The following is a 9046-nucleotide window of genomic DNA, read 5'->3' on the forward strand; positions in this document are numbered from 1 at the left end:
TGTGGGCCGATCTTCAACATCCAGACTTCATGCCACTTCTATCCAGGATGGCAGCTCTTACTCTAGTTCCAACGTGTTCGCGTTCAGTGTCACATGTTCAAGTTGGACATACTGTTGGCATGTCTGCCCATATTTAAATTGTGTTGGGTCTATTGGGAGTGATCCCTTGAGAGATGCTGCATTATTTGATGAAGTGACACGTCGGGTATATTTCCGGTTTGCTTTTGGTAGGAATCTAAGACTAGAACTCGTTGACATTGTCTTAGGGAGCTGTGTTAAGATAGAATGTGTTGTAGTTTCTCTCTGTTGGGTTTGGTAGATCTTGGGTATATGTTGTTTTAAGCCATTTCATGGGTTTCTTTTTTTAGCTGGAATATTTACTCCAAAGAAAAGACGTTTCTGAGAAAATTAGATTTCTGACATGTTAACTTTTCCTTCTCAATCTCCTTTTTTGTGCTTAAAAATCTTTTGCGATTGTGTACAACTTTCTGTAGTTTTTTATATTTTATTTTTGCACATTCCATTGATCAAATCAATATCCATTTTTCCTCTCTACTCCACTGGGTTTGGGCAAATTCAGCAGTGTTAGATTTGGTGGAATCAATCGCTGCTTCACTAAAAGCTTTCTTCTCAGTTGACTTTCTAACATCCTCTGGGGTATATTTATGTACTTGGCATACAATTGAAAGTACGTTCTTAGTTGTAGTTACTGAGGTTTTCTCTTTTGATAAGGGTGAATATTTAACTTTTTCCTCTCCCATTTCTTATACCTTCAGTATACGAAACAGTGAAGAATAACTTTCTTCTCCTCAATTACTTGGTTATATTGTCTTGTCCTCGTACTCTTTGTTTGGTGTAGCCTGATTCAAGGAATAGAATTTGACTGGTCTGGTGGAGTGTCCAGCTTAGTGTTGTTACTTGTGGCAACATACCTTAGAGAAGGTGCACCGTCATTTTCCTAGTAATCAGTGCCTAGCAAAAGTTGAGGGGATATTTTTACCCTGGGCGACATCCTGCCAGTTTGTTGATATAGTTTTTTTTTCATTTTCATTTAAATTCGAATATTTGGTCAGGATTTACTTTAAATTGAAAGTATCCTAATAAAAATGTTCCTGCTGAACCCCTGTACAGAGAGACCAACAACACCCGAGATTGGTGTCTAATACGCATTCAATTCTCCCCAGTGTGAGTTCTCATATGTGTAACGAATGTTGATTTTCGAGAACAAGTATATGCACACACTTCACAAGAATGTGGATTTTCCCCAGTGTGAGTTCTCATATGTGTAACTAATCTTGATTTTTGAGAACAAGAATATTCACACACTTCACAAGAATGTTGCTTTTCTCCAGTGTGAGTTATCATATGTTTCACTAATGCTGATTTTTGAGAACAAGAATATCCACACACTTCACAAGAATGTGGCTTCTCCCCAGTGTGTGTTCTCATATGTGACACTAAATATGATTTTCGAGAGAAAAAATTTCCACACACTTCACAAGAATGTGGCTTTTCCCCAGTGTGAATTCTCATGTGTCACTAATGTTGATTTTTGGGAACAAGAATATCCACACTCTTCACAAGAATGTGGCTTTTCTCCAGTGTGAGTTCTCATATGTCTCACTAATGTTGATATTTGAGAACAAGAATATCCACACACTTCACAAGAATGTGGCTTTTCCCCAGTGTGAGTTCTCATATGTCTCACTAATGTTGATTTTTCAATAAAAGAATATCCACACACCCCACAAGAATGTGACTTCTCCCCAGTGTGAGTTCTCATATGTCTCACTAATGTTGATTTTTCAGTAAAAGAATATCCACACACTTCACAAGAATATGGCTTTTCCCCAGTGTGAGTTCTCATATGTCTCACTAATTTTGCTTTTTTAGAACAAGAATATCCACAAACTTCACAAGAATGTGGCTTTTCCCTAATGTGTATATTCATATTTAAATTAAATTGCTCCTGGAGCCAGATGTTAACTACCAAGTTATAAACAATATGAGATTTTATCCTAACTTTTTCAGTTTTAGTATGGAGTTGTTGATGCTAAAGAAATTTCAATTTGGACCATTTGTTTATTTGATAAGAGATATTTTATAGTGTAAAAGTTAAAATACTCTCTTTTGTAAATGTTCAATTCGATATCCTGTAATTTATAAAAACATTAAACAAAAATTTCACAAATTTAAATATGTGTGATGTTCTTATCACTATTTGCTAAACAATCCAGATAAAAAAACTCTACACACATATATGTCTAATAATGCAGTGTGCATCCGCTTTTGTTGTGTATAGAATACTTTGTTAAAGTTGTGTTCTGCCGTTTTTCATACAAATATTTCACAAATTTAAATATGATGTTCTTATCACTATTTGCTAAACAATCCAGATAAAATAACACTTCACACATGTATGTCTAATAATGTTGTGTGGTGCCGTTTTTGTTGTCTGCCACATAAGGAAATGATTGTGTATAGAATACTGTTTAAGGAAAAGGATGGTCCCTTAATATTCATTAAAAACATTCAAGCAGGAACATCTGCAAATAAAAATAAATGAAATTTAATATTTTAATATCATTGTTTATTTTAATCGCGCACAACAAAACAAGAAACACAACTTTATAAAACAAACGTTATAAACGAATTATGTCATTAATATATTAATATAAACAATTACTATATTAAAATAAACAATAATATAGTAAAAAATTTCTTTCTTGCTTCTTTATATCAGTACGTCTTTAATGTTGTATGTATAGCAAGTAGATGTTTTACTGTCTTTTAAACCTTTTTATTTCGCCTTGAAGTTACGTTTCCTTTACTTTTATGTCTTTTAAACATTTCTATTCAGCTTTAAAATACATTTGCTTTTTGAACCAAGAAAAAGTGAACATTTTCTTCTTTGATGAACTGATAAAAAAAGTCTGATGATTTAATTGGTTTATGGAATGAAACACGTGTAAGATTCAGTAATCTAAACACTATGTATGTGAATAAAATGTTTAAATAAGTTGCATATTCTCTTAAAGTGTAAATCATTTTCATTGAGTTTAATAAGCCGTTGCAATTTTAAGATATGTTTATTGAATAAATACATTATAAACGTATATATTTTTTAGGAAAATGTACATGTGCGCATGTGACAATCTTGATGTAATATTTTTCATTGTTATAATGAGAGAAATATATATAGGTTCATTAGAAAACTTTTTTCTGTCTTCCTAAAACACATGCATTTACTGTATATAGGGATACTTGATATAGGAATATGTACATTTATCAATACTATCGAAACTTTCTTAAAAGGGACTCATTTTATGTCAAACACGTAACTAATTCGGTTGGAAAACCTAAAGTAAAAACTGTACATTTATTTTTTATTAGTTATTTTTTTATTTTCCGTATATATTTCTCAAATTTAAAGTATATTATTCAAATTTATATATTGTTTAAGGATATCCGTTTATCGCTAATTCATCTGAACATAGAAATTGTTTTTCCTACATGTGTTAAACTCATCAGCGAGTTAACATTTAATCTTTAACTATTGGTTAAAACAAAATTGTCATTTAATCATTACCATATGTATTGTGTATTGTTGTAAATATGTATTGTGTATTGTTGTAAATATGTATTGTGTATTGTTGTAAATATGTATTGTGTATTGTTGTAAATATGTATTGTGTATTGTTGTAAATATGTATTGTGTATTGTTGTAAATATGTATTGTGTATTGTTGTAAATATGGCTTCGTGCAACTACCAAGACCATCTTTGTCTTAGACAAACTTCAAAAAGAGTCTCAAATATAAGCTCTGCACCAACGTTAAAGATCAATCAAGTTATTTAATGACATGTTCTCTGATGAACTCATAGCGAATTGTATCCTTTCAACGCATCTATTCACGACCAATCGGACAACAAACATCAGAATCCAAGCATTCTCCTCAATTTAAGCTTGTAAGACTTCTACTGTTTGAGGAAACAAAGAGTTTAAAAAATTGGCGTTTGAATGTTTTATCTCAAAATATTTGTTCATTCGTAATTCATCCGAACGTTAAAATTATTTTTAATCATATATGTTTAACACATAAGCGAGTTTAATGTTCTATATTTAAATATTAGTAAGATTTAAATTATTAGTAAGATTTAAAGATTGGTAATATTTAAATTATTATTAACATATACCAAACATTTAAACTAATTATTTTGATTTTTAACTAAACATTTGACTAATCATTTTGATTTTTAACTAAACATTTTATAACAATACAACTACCACATTTAGATTGATATTTTCTTGCTTGGGACAATTACATTTTCTATTTCTTCTCGTGTATTTCTCAATGTGTCAATCCTATTATTTCAAACCAATGAAGAAAAATATCTGTTCATCTCTAATTCAGCTTAACATATTTTTAAAAACCTGATCACATGTAAGATCAGCACATTTAATAATAAATCTTTAAAAATGGTATTATATTTAGAAAGTTAATTCCTTTTTTTTCTTCTATTTTTAAGGAATATAGTTTTTAGAGATTTTATAGTGAATTGTTATAGGCAATAAAAACAGATGGAATAGAGCCCCGAAAGTCTACAGCTTTTAATAGAGATTTTATAGTGAATTGCTATAGGAAATAAATATAGTTCTTAGAGATTTTATAGTGAATTGTTATAGGCAATAAATATAGTTTTTAGAGATTTTATAGTGAATTGTTATAGGCAATAAATATAGTTTTTAGAGATTTTATAGTGAATGGACATAGACAATAAAAACAGATGGAATAGAGACCCAGAAGTCTACAGCTTTTAATAGAGATTTTATAGTGAATTGTTATAGGCAATAAATATAGTTTTTAGAGATTTTATAGTGAATGGACATAGACAATAAAAACAGATGGAATAGAGACCCAGAAGTCTACAGCTTTTAATAGAGATTTTATAGTGAATTGTTATAGGCAATAAATATAGTTTTTGGAGATTTTATAGTGAATTGTTATAGGCAATAAATATAGTTTTTAGAGATTTTATAGTGAATTGTTATAGGCAATAAATATAGTTTTTAGAGATTTTATAGTGAATTGCTTTAGGCAATAAATATAGTTTTAAGAGATTTTATTGTGAATTGTTATAGGTAATAAATATAGTTTTAAGAGATTTTATAGTGAATTGTTATAGGCAATAAATGTAGTTTTTAGAGATTTTATAGTGAATTGTTATAGACAATAAATATTGTTTTTAGAGATTTTATAGTGAATTGTTATAGGCAATAGTTAATATATTTTTTCAAGTTTAAGAAAAGTTTTAAATTATTATATTTTTTGGAGTCAGTGAAAATTTTATGTTTTAAATTTTATATACCTACGTTTGACATGTTTTTTTTTACAAAGGAGTCACCATTATTAAGGCCTAGATGTCACTCGAGGATAAGGGTTAATAATCATACAGTTGTCAATTGAACATTGTCGTTGTAATTGCATGTGGAAATTCGGTAAATTGAATTACATAAGGAAAACGGCTCATTAAGAACATGTTTACGTTGGACTTGAAAATGACGATATTGTAGTCAGCTGGAAAGCAGGCAAATGGAAGAGTTCTACAGGTGTGCATTCTAAGAAAGAAACTTTGTTCATGGAGCCTATGCTTATGTTAAGGTTTAGATAAAGAGGGGGAAAGTATTGATAGTTTTTTACCTAGACGAGTTTCTCGTGAAAGTTTGGTGAGGGGACTATAGATTAGAGCTCAGACGAGCACTTGCCATGAAAATAATGATAAAGCAGAGATATGTTGTGTGAAAGACATTGCAGGGAAGAGAAATGACATCACGCACTAGGCTAGGGAGTCTACTGTTAACTCTGTCAAGGCAGGGAACATGAGTTGGAATAGATACATTGAGATCATTGCCAAGACTGCTGCAAAGAAAGTGGGCTCTCTCTACCCTGCTAGAAAGTTACTTACACTTGAAAATATCCTATACCTCTACAAAGCTACCATTTGCCCATGTGTGGCGTATTGTTGTGACATTTGGGCTGGTGCATCTGATACTAGTCTGTTGCTTCTGGGCAGGGTTCAAAAGAGAGTCGCCAACCTAATAGATCCTGAACTGTCATCTAAGCTTCATCTGCTGTCTCATCAACAAAATATTGTATCCCTCCGCTTGTTTTACAAGTATTTTAATGGTGGGTGTTCTGATGAACTGCAGGCTCTTGTACCCCCTTCACAGTAGAGATCCCTAGATGTATGAAAGCCTTCTACTCTAATAGTTTCTTCCCCAGAACAGCTAGACTTTAAAATTCTCTTCTGCTTGACATTCAGAAATTCAAGTGTAATGTAAACAGACATTTGCTGCTAAACTCCCTACATAGAACTCCTGCAACTTGGGTTCCTGATAGTAGCCCCATACATCAAAGTTGCAATGTGCCTTGTTTGGTGTAATAATAAAAAACTGGTAAAACTAAACAGTAAAACCATTTAAAAAAGTAAATTTATAATTGTGGACAGAAACTACTTTTAACAGTAAAAAATAAAAAAAATAAAAAAAATGAAAGGTAAATATCCAGATACGCTACTACAGAACACCGACCACTCTAATTTGTTTTTTTTATATGTAATGGAGGTTGTTGACAACGAATCTGATAGTCAAACTTGGGGCAAATTTACCGTTTGCATGGTATTAACCCCCGAACCCACGAATAACTTCCCACCATTTTGCAGCTTTCATTTACACTACACGTGTGCGCTGCAGCATGAATGACGGCTTGCTTCACCTAGCAAACTGCCTTCTCACATGGCGTACCAATAAAAAAATTACGGACGGACATTTTTTTAATGACTTACAGTTAAAAAAAAGTACAACAAATTGGGGGACTTTTTTTTTTGTCTCGCGTAGTTTTTAATGTGGTTTACAAAAACATAAACACCAAACATCTTTATGTTTTTCATTCTTTTTTTGCGGGAGGGGGATTCAATTATAGAAATTATGTGGCTTAATAGGTGCTTTTTCAGTTTAGTTAAACGTTTTTCCATAAGTAACGCACCGACATTTACCAAGTAGAACACCATTTAACATTTTCCGAAGATTTTACTGTGTACATTGGGGGCGCAAGCGGGGGGGGGGCGGATGTGATGTTGGGGCGCGTGCCCCAACATCAATACTTTCCCTCCTCTTTATCTAAACCTAAACAAAACATAGATTCCATGAACAATGTTTCTTTCTTTGAAAATTCTATTTTCCAGGTAAAAAGAAAAACAAAAAAACAGATAAATTCCCCCCCCCACTCCAACTTGGAGTGCTTTCCTTTTCTTGTTTTATTTCCTTTTCAGCTAATTTTAAATTTTCCACCCAAAAAGTGCTATAATGTATTTTTGAAAATTAGAAAATTCTATGTCCTGAAAAAAAAACTCCCCTCCCCCAACGTAGTTTGCTTGGTGAAGCCGTCATTTATGCTACAGCGTGCATGCACGTAGCATAAACGGAAGCTGTAAAATGGTGGAAAGTGGTTCGTGGGTTCAGGGGTAAATACCATGCAAACGGTAAATTTGCCCCAAGTTTGACTATCAGATTCGTTGTCAGCGACCTCAATTACCTATGAAAAATAAATTAGAGTGGTCAGTGTTCTGTAGTAGCGTATCTGGATATTTACCAAATGAAATACTGAAAAACTATGATGGTTTCGATTGTAAATATTTACCAATTATTTTGTTCTATATTCAGTTTCTGTTAATTGGTGATGGCCAATAAATGAGGGCTCATTTTACGTAAACTTCAATAAAGAAAATTATCCTTATTATTGGATAAAATATCAAAATACCTTGTATAAACACCTTATTTGCACAACACATAAATTAGCCCAAAACTGAGTGATTCTGGCGTTCGCAAAACGCAACACACTAAAATTTTGTAAACACGAAAATTACAAAGGCCCAAAATTTCAGGCAGTCAAAAGAATGTAAAAATGACGTCACGTAATTAAAAGGGAGGAAGTTCTTTTTTTTACCCTGAGTCGCGCATCCGTATATTTCTTTTCTGAACGTTAATTTTTTCATTTTTTAATTTAATAATTTTTCTATGTTCTTATTTTAAATTTTTTTTCTTAATTATTGTTTAATGTTATATAAAAAAATATGTTATACCGACAGTTTAACATTCTTGCGAGCAAGGAAATTATTAAAATCTTGCATATAAAAATTATGCGAAACCCGTAATTTAAAAAAAAGTAGAAATATTTTTTGCAATTATAATTTTTTTGTTTGAAAATATTAAATCAACAATGCTTAATTCGATGGTAATATCGGTAGTTCGAGAAATTAATTTTTCTTCAAGTTATATAGAATTCAGTAATACGGATTTTGGGGCGTTTTTCGTAATGTTCCTATAAAAATTATTTAATTTTATTATTATTGTTACAAATTACGATGCTTTATTTATACATAAAAAGAAAAATAAATTCTTGCGTTTTTTTATAAATATATTCTTTGTTTTAAAAAAATAATACATTTCCACTCAGATGTAAATAAAAATAATTAATTCATTATATTCCGCTATTATTATTTGATAAATACTGAAAATTTTATAAAAATTGGTTAATTTCCTGATTTTGGGGGATTTTTTTAAGTAAAGGGAAAGGTCAAAATGTTTATACATTTTGAGCATCGGTATTCATTTTGCCCGTACCTATAAAGCATTGAATGACATATCAAAATTTAAACGGAATTCTCTAGCGACATAATGGGTAAATTAGGACGGAAAACTATTTCTAAACACACACACACACACACACACACACATATATATATATATATATATATATATATATATATATATATATATATATATATATATATATATTATAAACCGAAAATCAGTTTTGCGTTCAGTTGTTTAACAATTCAACCAACTTCGAATCAAATTATTGTGTTTATGTTTTTAGGATTTTCGCTGAAATCACGTAAATTTTACTTAAATAAACACATTTTTATTCACGAAATCAATATTTTCATTGGATTGCAATAAAATTAAACATTTTTTTATGTTTAAT

This window comes from Euprymna scolopes, chromosome 46 (genome assembly GCF_053919585.1).
Source record: "Euprymna scolopes isolate OS-2025 chromosome 46, ASM5391958v1, whole genome shotgun sequence".
Classification (NCBI taxonomy): domain Eukaryota; kingdom Metazoa; phylum Mollusca; class Cephalopoda; order Sepiida; family Sepiolidae; genus Euprymna; species Euprymna scolopes.